This window comes from Schistocerca nitens, chromosome 2 (genome assembly GCF_023898315.1).
Source record: "Schistocerca nitens isolate TAMUIC-IGC-003100 chromosome 2, iqSchNite1.1, whole genome shotgun sequence".
Lineage (NCBI taxonomy): Eukaryota > Metazoa > Arthropoda > Insecta > Orthoptera > Acrididae > Schistocerca > Schistocerca nitens.
The window spans coordinates 972,335,244-972,348,524 of record NC_064615.1 but is presented as its reverse complement, the minus strand read 5'-3'; positions in this window follow the sequence as shown (position 1 = coordinate 972,348,524).

Sequence of the window (13,281 nt, the reverse complement as noted above, 5' to 3'; positions counted from 1 at the left end):
TGGGTCAAAAAGGGGAAACTTGAGATTTTTACGATCTAACGTGCCCAGCTGAACAGAATTTGGTGCGATATCTCTCGGGAGAACGTCCAACAACTGGTCTCAATCAATGCCAAGCAGAATAACTGTTTGGATAAGGCACATAAGTGGAAAAACGCGTTATTGACTTGCTCATTTTGTGACGCTCATTTTCTTGAATAAATCAACCAGATTTATCTCAAACATAATAATCCGAAGCAAACGGATTAACCTCCTCCATGCTAAGCAGCATGGATTCCGAAAATATGTTACGTGAAACACACTCGCCATTTTATACTCACACGACTCCCTGAAAACTATGTATCAATGCCGTCCGGCAGGTGGAGCATTTCTGACTTCCGAAAAGTAGTTGACTCAGTATCACGCCAATGCTTACTAACAGAAGTTCGATCACGTGGTGTATCACAGGAATTTGTGAGCCGATTGTGGATTTCTTGGTTGAGATGACGCAGCGTATTATCTTGGGTCGCCGGATGGAGAGGGTTAGAAAGAAGTGGAAGTAACATCAGGCGTGTCACAACCAACTGTTCTGGGACCCTGCACAATGATGACCTCGAAGGCAGTATTAATAGTAACTTCGGTCTTTTTCCAGGCGACAGAGTTATCTATAATGGCGTACTATTTGAAAATAAGCGCACGAACATACAGTTACTTCTTGATAAGATTTCGAGAGGTGCAAAGTTTGGCAACTATCTTTAGATGTTTAGAACTATGAAATTGTGTACTCCGAAAAACAAAAAAAGCAGAAACCAACGATTACAATATTGATCACAATTGGAATCAGTCAACAAATTCAGGTATCTGAGTGTATCAATTTGCAGGGCTATAATCGATTATGTTGGTCCACTCGTAGGGCAGTGACATGACAGACTTCGGTCCATTGGCAGGGTATTGGAATAAGGCAGTCCGTCTACAAAAGAGACTACTTACGTGACAGTCATGGGGCCCATCCTAGAATATTGCTGAAGTGTGTTGGAGCTGTACTAAAGAGGATTAACAGGGGATACTGAACTTACGTGTACAAAGAAGGGCAACACGAATGGTCACGTTTTTTTGATACACTGAAGTGCGTTAAGGAGGTGCTGAAAAGCTAGAATAATAGATGCTTGGCGGTAGATGCTACATACCATGCGAGAGAGTACTCACAAAGTTTCAAGAACCAGAATTAAGTGAGAAATTTAGGAATGCCCTACAATCTCGTTCGAAATGCTCCCGTAGCCCAGCAGGAGAAGACTGGACTAAATACAGCGTGCATAGAGACAAATAATCATCAGTGGACGCTCTGCCACGCTGGTTTGTAGAGGGTAGATGTCCCTGTAGACAGGCAAGAGAACATATAGGTTTCTCCCCAACATCAGGGCAAGACTAAGAATGAGATTCCTTAGCTCGTCGAGCAGACAGATGCTTTACCCGAGATTTAGGGCAAAATCAACAATGAATTCTGCATTCCGGTGCACGCGCTGAAGGTCTTGCACTCTACGAAGATGCTGTGGAACATTGTCGGCAGGCAAAGTAGCACAGAGGAACGAGTCGATGTAGAGCAGCTTTGACGACTCTGTGGTTGCAGTATCTACGAAGCCCAGGGAGGACTTCTCGGGACACCCAGCCACACGTCAGCATGCTGCCATCCATGTGTGGCAGCAGAAATTGTCGCAAGATTCTAAAATTGCGACGTTTGATGTAACTAATTCAGGAAATAAATTCGAAGAAATAAATTTGTAGTGTAATATTGTATCTCCAATGATTGATAACTATCCCTTCCGTATCATGAAAGTAAATTATTTTGATAGCTGAGCTTAAGACATATTTCAGTAAAAGAGGAGAACTGGGCAAAGTAGCCATTGGTGGGCAATGTGGCTGTTGGGATCCTGGAGGTTATAAGGTATCGGTATGGTGCGGGAAATGCCTTAGCTTATTCTCCCTGGAGCGTTCAGTTACCCCATAAAGTCTAACCTGTTTGCTGTGCCGCTTCTCAGTTACAACAATTTTTGAGGGTTTTAGTTATCGTTATGTAAGTGGTCAGTTTGTGTATTTATTGTGGAGAAGGAATGCGACTTGCGTTTTTTAATGAAACTGTGTTGAAAATATCGTATCTTGACTCCACGACCCTTCTTTAGTTATTGAAATTTCGGTCATGCTATTAGATCGTATACGACTTGGGTGCAATGACGTCAATGCTGGCAAAGTGGCCATCTCGGCGGTGGCTTGAGGCCACTTTGGCCGCCGGTCACGGACTTTGTAGAGCAAAACATAAAAGCAGAGCTCGAAAGAAGGGCTCCGCAGCGTTACTTACAGCCAAGTGCTTATAACACTGACCAGCGGCAAATAAAGGAAGAGAAAAAAAGAAAAAATAGGAAATGACGAGAAGACAGTGAAAAGAAGAGTGTAAAGAGTAGGAAACCCAACCCTAAAAAAGGTCTTTTTTACGACAACTTTGAAGATAGTGCATGTACCACGAAGAAAAGTTTTCAGCTTCAAGGCCAGAAGAGCACTGGATTTAATGCCAATTGTGCCCCCTCTAGGCCCACAAACACTGTATAGGAGTTGAGGAACACAGCTGGACTTCTATTTGTGGAAAGTGTAAATAATTTAATTCGAATCATATATTTAGTTCCTAATTAAAACAGTTTTTTATCCCTTACTGAGTTTAAAACGACGTGGCCACATTGCCCGCTCATGTCGGGCTAAGTGGTCATTTTTCCACGTTCTGAAAATATTTAATTTGAAGATAATTAAACTACTCCATATTATACTTCAGTAGCTGCGGATTATAATGACTCACTTCTATGCCTTTAAGTCTATTGCTAATAAAATTAAAAAATGTGCTAGCTTAGCCTGGCCAATTTGCCCACCTGTTCTCTACATACAGTGTACACCGGTTTATGGTTCAAATGGTTCAAATGGCTCTGAGCACTATGGGACTTAACATCTGAGGTCATCAGTCCCCTAGAACTTAGAACTACTTAAACCTAACTAACCTAAGGACATCACACACATCCATGCCCGAGGCAGGATTCGAACCTGCGACCGTAGCGGTCGCGCGGTTCCAGACTAAAGCGCCTTTAACCGCGCGGCCACACTGGCCGGCCACCGGTTTATGTTATCAGTACCAACATGGATGCCACATTTTTGATTGAGAGGTTCGACATTACGCCATCGCGTGATTAAATCCAGGATATACAACGATTTCTGGAATAAAGCTAGAACATATTCACAAAAAATTATTCAATTAACTTATTTAACGTTAGGTTATTGATACTGAAAATTAAAAATATAGAATTAAAAAAATAGAACGATAAAGAAAACCCTGTTGGGTATCAACAAAAATAAGCAGCAAAAATGCCACATTAATACTCCTTCAAGTAGAGAATCAGGTTTATTCAACTCTGATACCTTCTACACTACTTTTCTTGCTCACTATAGACTATTGTTTTTTTTTCTTTATCAGTTGTACTCACGATTTTTGTTAGTAGTGACTAGTTTCGAACGTGGTCGTTCATTGTCGAAACATTACTCGATGATTAATGAAATAAAATACGTTCATTTTTGGACATTTACAAGTGTCCAACTTGGAACATTGTGTGTCCTTAATGCAAGCGCCTGCTGCAATTGAGTCAACTGTTAGTGGATATTTTTTTTTTTATTTATTTATTTATTTTTTTTTTTTTTGCGCTGTCGTCATAGCACAATCAGTTTGCGGCAGTGTTTGTCTCTTCAGTTTGTTGCATTATTGTGCAGCCATACCAACTGGAGAGGAAATTTTTTCGACCTTGACCTTGAAACTTCACATTTTTCTTTTCTTCTACCCTAGAGATGGCACTGTCCTTTCTTTTACTGATGTATCTTCAGTACATCTTGGCCTTGTTTTTCAAGGACAGGTACAATAGCTCTGCCGTCCGAAACTAAATGTAGACCCAGCGAACTATTGCACGTCTTTTTCGTCCACAGACACAAGGGTACATTTGTGTTGTGATGCTATTGCACAGATAGTGTAGTGGGCGTCCTTATAGGAATCTGGGACGACTGACAGACAATCTATATTTTCTGCTGGGAACCTTTGCATTCGGGTGTTCTTTTCTGCATCTCGGTAAGCGTTGTACGAGAAAGTGATAGAGAAAAGATTGAGGATACCATATCGGCACGATTCTGTAGTGGTTAGCTATCATTTTGACTGCAGAACAACACCGAAGCGACCTTCGTATGAATAAAGTGGCAAAATTTTCCGAGGTCAATGTGACAACCATAAAAATCCAAGACATAAAGTAATCCTGTAATTACACTACTGGCCATTAAAATTCCTACACCACGAAGATGACGTGCTACAGAAGTGTAATTTAACCGACAGGAAGAAGATGCTGTGATATGCAAATGATTAGCTATTCAGAGCATTCACACAAGGTTGACGCCAGTGGCGACACCTACAACGTGCTGACATGAGGAAAGTTTCCAACCGATTTCTCATACACAAACAGCAGTTGACCGGTGTTGCCTGGTGAAACGTTGTTGTGATGCCTCGTGCAAGGAGGAGAAATGCGTACCATCACGTTTCCGACTTAGATAAAGGTCGGATTGTAGCCTATCGCGATTGCGGTTTATCGTATCGCGACATTGCTGCTCGCGTTGGTCGAGATCCAATGATTGTCAACAGAATATGGAATCGGTGGGTTCAGGAGGGTAATACGGAACGCCATGCTGGATCCCAACGGCCTCGTATCACTAGCAGTCGAGATGACAGGCATCTTATCCGCATGGCTGTAACGGATCGTGCAGCCACGTCTCGATCCCTGAGTCAACAGATGGGGACGTTTGTAAGACAACAACCATCTTCACGAACAGTTCGACGACGTTAGCAGCAGCATGGACTACCAGCTCGGAGACCATGGCTGTGGTTACCCTTGAAGCTGCATCACAGTCAGGAGAGCCTGCGATGGTGTACTCAACGACGCACCTGGGAGCACGAATGGCAAAGCGTCATTTTTTCGGATGAATCCAGGTTCTGTTTACAGTATCATGATGGTCGCATCCGTGTTTGGCAAAATCGCGGTGAACTCACATTGGAAGCGTGTATTCGTCATCGCCATACTGGCGTATCACCCGGCGCGATGGTATGGGGTGCCATTGGTTACACATCTCGGTCACCTCTTGTTCGCATTGACGGCACTTTGAACAGTGGACGTTACATTTCAGATGTGTTACGACCCGTGGCTCTACCCATCAGTCGGTCCCTGCGAAACCCTACATTTCAGCAGGATAATGCACGACCGTATGTTGGAGGTCCTGTACGGGCCTTTCTGGATACAGAAAATGTTCGACTGCTGCCCTGGCCAGAACATCCTCCAGATCTCTCACCAACTGAAAACGTCTGGTCAATGGTTGCCGGGCAACAGGCTCGTCACAATAGGCCAGTCACTACTCTTGATGAACTGTGTTATCGTGTTGAAGTTGTATGAGCAGCTGTACCTGTACACGCCATCCAAGCTCTGTTTGACTCAATGCCCAGGCGTATCAAGGCCGTTATTACGGCCAGAGTTGGTTGTTCTGGATACTGATTCCTCAGGATCTATGCACCCACATTGCGTGAAAATGTAATCACATGTCAGTTATAGTATAACATATTTGTCCAATGAATACCCGTTTATCATCTACATTTCTTCTTGGTGTAGCAATTTTAATGGCCAGTAGTGTAATAGAAAGCTTGTGCACAGACTCGAGGAGAGGGCAAGTGCCCTCTCTTGCAGCCTATCTCCCCCCCCCCCCCCCCCAATTCCGCGTCTCCTTGGGGACGCCTATGCTGCCATCCCTACAATTCAACACTCTGTATAAATCGGTAAAAATGAGCTTCAGGAAAATTGTCTTCTACATATGCATAGGCATCTACATCTACACGGTCGAGTCACATTAATGTCATCCTTCCCTATCTTCTACGTCAACTTGCAAGAATCGCTTACAGATGGCAGGTGGCAACAATAGCAGTGGAACGTGTGTAAAGCATGTCAGGGGACGCGGAAAACAGTGCAGACGTTGTCGTAATGCGGAAACGGAGCGACTTATCTGACGTCCAAGTGTCAAGGGTGAGACGGCTAAGTTTGTAAACTGTTCTGTACCTTTATAGTTAAAGTACACCGTGCATGGCAAAAGGGCGTTTTCCAAACCCAGTGCCGAGGCATTTGTGGTGCACAACGGGCAGTCGATGGAAAGAGTGAACGACGGTTGCAGAGATGTATACAGATGAATCGCCGTGTAACTGTCGAGCAACTGATCGCCCAGATGAACCAAGGGACTACCAACGGTGTCTCCTCAACGACCGTTCAGCGAACGTTGATGCGTGCGGGTCTTTGCAACAGGCGCCTGCTTCATGCATCCGTACTGACTGCTGTTCGTCTCCGACGAAGGCCAGTACAGTGTCATAGGTGGCCTTTTCAGAAGAATCACCTTTTATGCTCGATCGGATAGATGACCTCACTGACTCTCCTCATGCACGTCTTGCAGCTGTACGCGCTGTGAAAAGTGCGTATTTAGGCTTTTGACAGGTGGTCACATAAATGTCACCGGCCAGTGTATTACAGTCAGTAAAGAGCGTGGGCTCGTAAAAACTCTCCATGTGCGTAACTGCGCCCTGTGTCAGCGAGACGTGAGCATCATAGGGCAAAAACCCGAAAGACGGCCGCTTCAAAACTCGCTCCCGATCCGTTAGCGCTCTCGTTCGGCGGCAGGCCTGTTTGTTGGTCCGGCGCCAGGACAACAAACTGCTTGCCGCCGGTGTTTATTGGCGCTGCTCGCCGTGTTTCGCACGCCTCTCATTACTCGCCGGCCTATTTGGCGCGCGCTCTGAATTTGTTGCCTTTCTCTCCGGACAGCCGTACAGTGGCGACCCCTCTGCCCCAGCATCGGTCTTCGTAGCAGTCCGGGCGTTGGGAGACAATGATACGGTACACGTACACTGTGTAGCCGTCTGGTCTGTGACATATCAGTGTCACTGAGGCGGTGCGATGTTCTGCTGCCGACCACCTTCCTATCAGATAGGAAGTTATGCCTACCTGCTGTTACGCTGTCCCTGGACCGCAGTCTTCTCTCAGCAGATATTTTGTAGCCTACTTGAAAGCCTCATGTAATAACAGGGAGACAAAGGGATAGTTATAGAATATGACAGGCTGTAATGAGGTAAATTGGGCTTATATTTTGCAGTAAAATACACGAAATGGAGGTAGACCTGAGCAGCTGTGTTCGGTTGTTTGCAGATGACGCTGTCGTTTATCGACTAATAAAGTCGTTAGAAGACCAAAACAAACTGCAAAACGATTTAGAAAATATATCTGAATGGCAGTTGACCCTAAATAACGAAATGTGTGAGGTCATCCACATGAGTGCAAAAAGGATAAATCCGTCTAATCTAAAAGCCGTAAATTCAACTAAATACCTAGGTATTACAATTACGAACAACTTAAATTGGCAAGAACACATAAGAAAATGTTGTGGGGGAAGGCTAACCAAAGACTGCGTTTTATTCGCAGGACACTCAGAAAATGCAACAGACCTACTAAGGAGACTGCCTACACTACGCTTGTCTGTCCTCTTTTAGAATGCTGCGGCGCGATGTGGGATCCTTACCAGGTAGGACTGACGGAGTACATCGAAAAAGTTCAAAGAAAGGCAGCACGTTTTGTATTATCGCGGAATATGGGAGAGAGTGTCACAGAAATGATACAGGATTTGGGCTGGAAGTCATTAAAAGGAAGGCGGTTTTCGTTGCGACGGAATCTTCTCACGAATGCGAAAATGTTTTGTTGAGACCGACCTACATAGGGCGGAACGATCACCACGATAAAATAAGGGAAATCAGAGCTCGTACGGAAAGATATAGGTGTTCATACTTTCCGCTCGCTATACGAGATTGGAATAATAGAGAATTGAGAAGGTGGTTCGATGAACCCTCTGCCATGCACATAAATGAGATTTGCAGAGTATCGCCGGCCGGAGTGGCCGTGCGTTTCTAGGCGCTAAAGTCTGGAACCACGAAACCGCTACGGTCGCAGGTTCGAATCCTGCCTCGGGCATGGATGTGTGTGTTGTCCTTAGGTTAGTTAGGTTTAAGTAGTTCTAAGTTGTAGTGGACTGATGACCTCAGAAGTTGAGTCCCATAGTGCTCAGAGCCATTTTGCAGAGTGTCCATGTATATGTAGACCTGCTACAAGTTTTCTAACATTTACTCTCTAATCTTACAACCAACGTGACTGCTGCAAATCTCCGAACGCGAACCATGCTGACCACACGTATGCCCCTGACAGGGCTACTCAAAAGGTAGTAAGAGACATCGCTTGTATCACAAAATGGCGGCAACAACAGCAATACCACTTTCCGCGATCTGAAGTCGTTCGAGATCAGCAACCGAAAGACCCTAGATCGTAGCTCGCGGTCCTATTTTTAAATCCGTGTGCTGATCCGTAGTGTGTGTCCGCAGTTAACAAATAGGTCCACTGAGCCAACGTGGCCAGGGCGAGGGATCGAATCGTAGGTGCAGCTTCGCCACGGCGGGCGACCGGGTCTCTTGGACTCTCGGGTTGGGACACCTGTTTGAGTGGGATTTCTCCGAACTGGGGAGAACTGGTAATCATACGCCACCGCGTGGCTCCAGCTAACATTTAAATGTAAAGGAAATTCTCAATTTTGAGCCGTCCTATATTACACCAACGGAGGATGTGAAAATAATTCTGCCCCCTCCATTTGATAGCCCTTCTTGTAGACGATCCCTCTGTGATACTCATTGGCTGGGGGAAATTAATCAAACAGCGTAAAATGAGTGATTTAGTATTTTGAATTGTTTATTAGATCAGATAATTACAAATGAGTTTGGAAATTTGTAGGGAGCTTGAATCTGTGGTTGAAATTATCAAATTGATTTTATTTTACGCTCTTTGTGCTGAGGACTGGTTGGTACAGCCGTTGCGGCCACGCCATGCGCGTTATATGTACTCAAAAAGTCTGTGCGTTACAACTGCTGGATATCAAAATTACGATACCAGGAACTACAACAAATAACGAAATTTTGCTTGTTGTGCATATACAGTCTATTAGGAAGACGTAATTGATCCAGTGGTACAGTCAGAGTTTGACAGAGCTTTGTAAGAATTGCGATCAAATAATGGTGGAGACATAGAAAGCAATTCTTCCGAATTTTTTAAATCATTAGGAGGAAAAGCAACCAAACGCCTATACAAGTTGGTATGTAGAATTCATGAGAGTGGAAAAATTTCATGCACACAGTCCCGAAGATAAGTAGGCAGGTGAGTGCGACAATTGCTGCACAGTCAGCCTAACAGCTCATACATCAAAGATAACGACAAAAATAATAAACAGCAGAAAGGGAAAAAAAATGATTTCTTTAAATGATGACCAGTTTGGCTTAGAAAAGGTAAAAAATACCAGAGAGATAATCTGATATTGCGCTTGAAAATGGAAGAGAGACTTAACGAAAAATCAAGATAGTTTCATAGGCTCCGATGAACTGGTAAAAACGATCGATAATGTAAAATGGTGCAGGATCTTAAAAATTTTCTCGAAAATAGTTGCTTTTCCATCTCTACTTCGATGAAGCAACGACGAAAATACGAGGGGGCCCAATAAGTAAGTTTACCTACTTCATTACACGTAATTTATCATGTTGAAATAATTTTATTGGGATTACTTTCCTAGTCTGCCTCCATAGCTGAGCAGGATAGCTGGCACGGTAGCTCAGCGTGTTCGGTCAGAGGGCTGTTCACCCTCTGTAATAAAAAAAAACTGAGTAAAGGAATTAATGATCAACTTGAACGGATGTCTTGTGACGTCCGCCCAGACCAAACGCGACGAACAATACTGAAAAAAAGAGATGGTAGAACACAAAAAAAAATGTAGGCAGCGCGGCAGAATGCCATGCGAGGTACCCGGGTTCGATTCCCGGCTGAGTCGGAGATTTTCTCCGCTCGGGGACTGGGTGTTGTGTTTTGTTCATCATCATATTATCCTCATGGACAGGCAAGTCACCGAAGTGGCGTCAGCTAGAAAGAGTTGCACCAGGCGACCGGTCTACCCTAAGGGAGGACCTAGCCACACGACATTTCATTACTTTCCTACATGATCGCCATGTTTTTCCACTAGTACAGCTGGTCCTGTACTATTAACAACTGTCCACTGTTGATGTGACTTCATCATCGGTGTTCAAGTACGTATCTCCCCCAAGATGACCTTGGAGTCGGGGGAACTTGTGAAAACCATTTGTGGTAAGATCTGATGGATATGGAGCATGAGGGAACACTTCCCAGCTGAATCTTCAGATCTCCGCCTGGGTCATTCGAGTTGCCTGAGACCGAGCTTCGTCATGAAAGAAGAGAACTTTTCGAGACAAAATTCCTGGACGTTTTCTTTTGATAGCAGCTCGCAGATTCCTCAAGACATTACAGTACCCCTCTGCATTCATTGTGGTGTAGCAACACAGTTAGTGAACGAGTATCACCCTATGGCAGTTTCGAAAGATGGTTATCAAAATTTTCCCTGCCGACTGTGTGACCTCTGCCTTATTTTGGCGCGTTTTCCCCAGATTGCTTCCACACCAACCTCTGACGTTTCGTGCCGGCCGGAGTGGCCGTGCGGTTCTGGGCGCTACAGTCTGGAGCCGAGCGACCGCTACGGTCGCAGGTTCGAATCCTGCCTCGGGCATGGATGTGTGTGACGCCCTTAGGTTAGTTAGGTTTAATTAATTCTAAGTTCTAGGCGACTGATGACCTCAGAAGTTAAGTCGCGTACTGCTCAGAGCCATTTCTGACGTTTCGTCACGGGAATCGAATGATTGACCTAGGTCTTATTCCCAATGAAAGCCGTCTGAAGAGCAAATCTCCCTCTCTCTGATTCATTTCCAGAAACATTCCGGTCCAATCCATTCGATGCTGCTTCTTTTGCTGAAAAAGAAAGCGAATGTCAAAGCGCAGCTCACAGGCGGACTCTGTTTGAAGTGGTAACCGCATGCCAAGTGGCAGTGTACTGACAAGATAAAAATGGAAATTTGTGGTAAGGTCTTAAAATGGGACCAAACTGCTGAGGTCATCGGTCCCATAAGCTTACGCAATACTTAATCTAACTCAAACAACTTACGCTAAGGACAACACACACACACACACACACCCATGCCCGAGGGTGGACTCGAACCTCCGACGGGGGGAGCCACGCGGACCGTGACAGAGCGCACAAGACCGTGCGGCTACCCCGCGCGGACCGACAAGATACTGCGGTGTGCATCGTAAGCCGGTGCTAGCGTTGCCGGCTCTCACTTGTCACGGGCACAGTTCGTTCTGCAGAAAAGTACAGTAGGGAAACTAATATATTGGACGACCCTCGTAAAAGAAATGTTAAGAGTAGGAGTAAAATTCAGCCTGAAATAATATCACTGATAAGATTCGCTGATGACATTGCTAACATCAGTGAAAGCAAGGAAGAATTACAGGACAAACTGTATGGAAAGAAAATTAAACTGAAAAAGACGAAAATAATGAGCAGTAGCATAAATGAGGTTAGTGATGAGTTTAATATCAAAATTGGGGGTCACGAAGTAGACGAAGTCAAGAAATTCTGCTACCTTGGAAACAAGGTAATGCATGACTCGTGAAACAAGGAGGATACATTATTCAAGAAACTATTGATTATTTCAATGAAACTAACTAATTTTTAATGGCCACCGATAGCTGATGGAACAAGAATTGCTTTGGATTTTGCAGCAACATAAGTCAAGAAATTATACACATATTTCCACACCGAGAATGGGTTTTTTGGTAAACTGTTGATCTGTCTTGCCCTCAGTTTTTAGTTTATACTGCGCTGTTTCAGGATATTGTCCAGTTTCAACTACATTAGAATGTTAGCGAGATGAATATTTGTAAAGGCTGCTGTGTTTTGGCAAAAGAAGCAAATCTTAACATGACAACAAGAGAAATGCTACTTAAAATTCACCAGCGATGATGCTTCTCTGAAAGTGAAGTTAGCAGGTCAGATGAAAAAAATCGCTGCTTCCTTTGCAATTTCGAAGGAATGCTTAACCCAATGTGTTTTTAATAATGAGCAACTTGTACTGAAACTTAGCGAAGTATTTTCTTTCTACACATTAATGCTCTGAGAATAATGAAAACTATTCATAGTACACTGTGCACCATTTCTACGTTCGTATCACCTTTCAAAGTGAATTTGTGAACTGTTTTATCACATACATCTTCTGGTACGTTAAATATGCTGTGTAAGTTATTTTCGTCTTGATGAGCAGTTGCAACTGGATCATGAAAGGAACTAACTACGTTTTTACGAACATAACTATTTTTTTTTCTGCTCTGGAATTTGTTGAGACAGTTGCCTGTCAATCGTAGCTGACAAAACCATAACAATGTATACAAACGATAAGACCTAGTTTACATTTGCGAACAACAGCAATTAATAGAAATAATTTAGTTAAATATTTAAAACTTTGGCTGCAGGTGGAAACGTCCTGTGCAGCTATAAGATTGCAAGACAGCGACAGCGTCACGATGCACTTTGTAAATAGCAATAAGATGGCGATATTGCCGAAATAGGAGTTTTCCTAATGTTTAACGTCTAGCAGTCAACAATTATTGCAGCATTCCCGTCGATTACTCGTCAAGCGGAAAAATAGATTATCACTTTAGAGTATCACTAAAATATATTTGAGGTGAATAAGTTTAGTCCTTCATTCATAGGAGTAAAAATGAAGGTGTGCTATTTTGTGTGGTTTTTTTATGTTTCTCAGACCCCTGAGGCGTAGGACGAAAATATTTTGGCCCGTGTCAGTTCCAGCTGTTCATTATTAAAAACGCAGTGGGGTGCAGGATTCCACTAAAAATGGAACAAAAGTTGTGATTTAATTGTTCCTGACTTCTTGCCCATTTTATTCTCCAGAGAAACGTCATAAGAAGCAAATTTTGATTAAAAACTTGCATTTTTCTTGTTGCTGTCAAAATTTGCTTCTTTTACTAGAATACAGCGGAGTTCAAATGGTTCAAATGGCTCTGAGCACTATGGGACTCAACTGCTGTGGTCATAAGTCCCCTAGAACTTAGAACTACTTAAACCTAACTAACCTAAGGACATCACATACATCCATGCCCGAGGCAGGAGTCGAACCTGCGACCGTAGCAGTCGCACGGTTCCGGACTGGGAGTTCACACACTGTCACCTCACTAACATGGTAGTGTAGATGAGCTGTGACTGAAT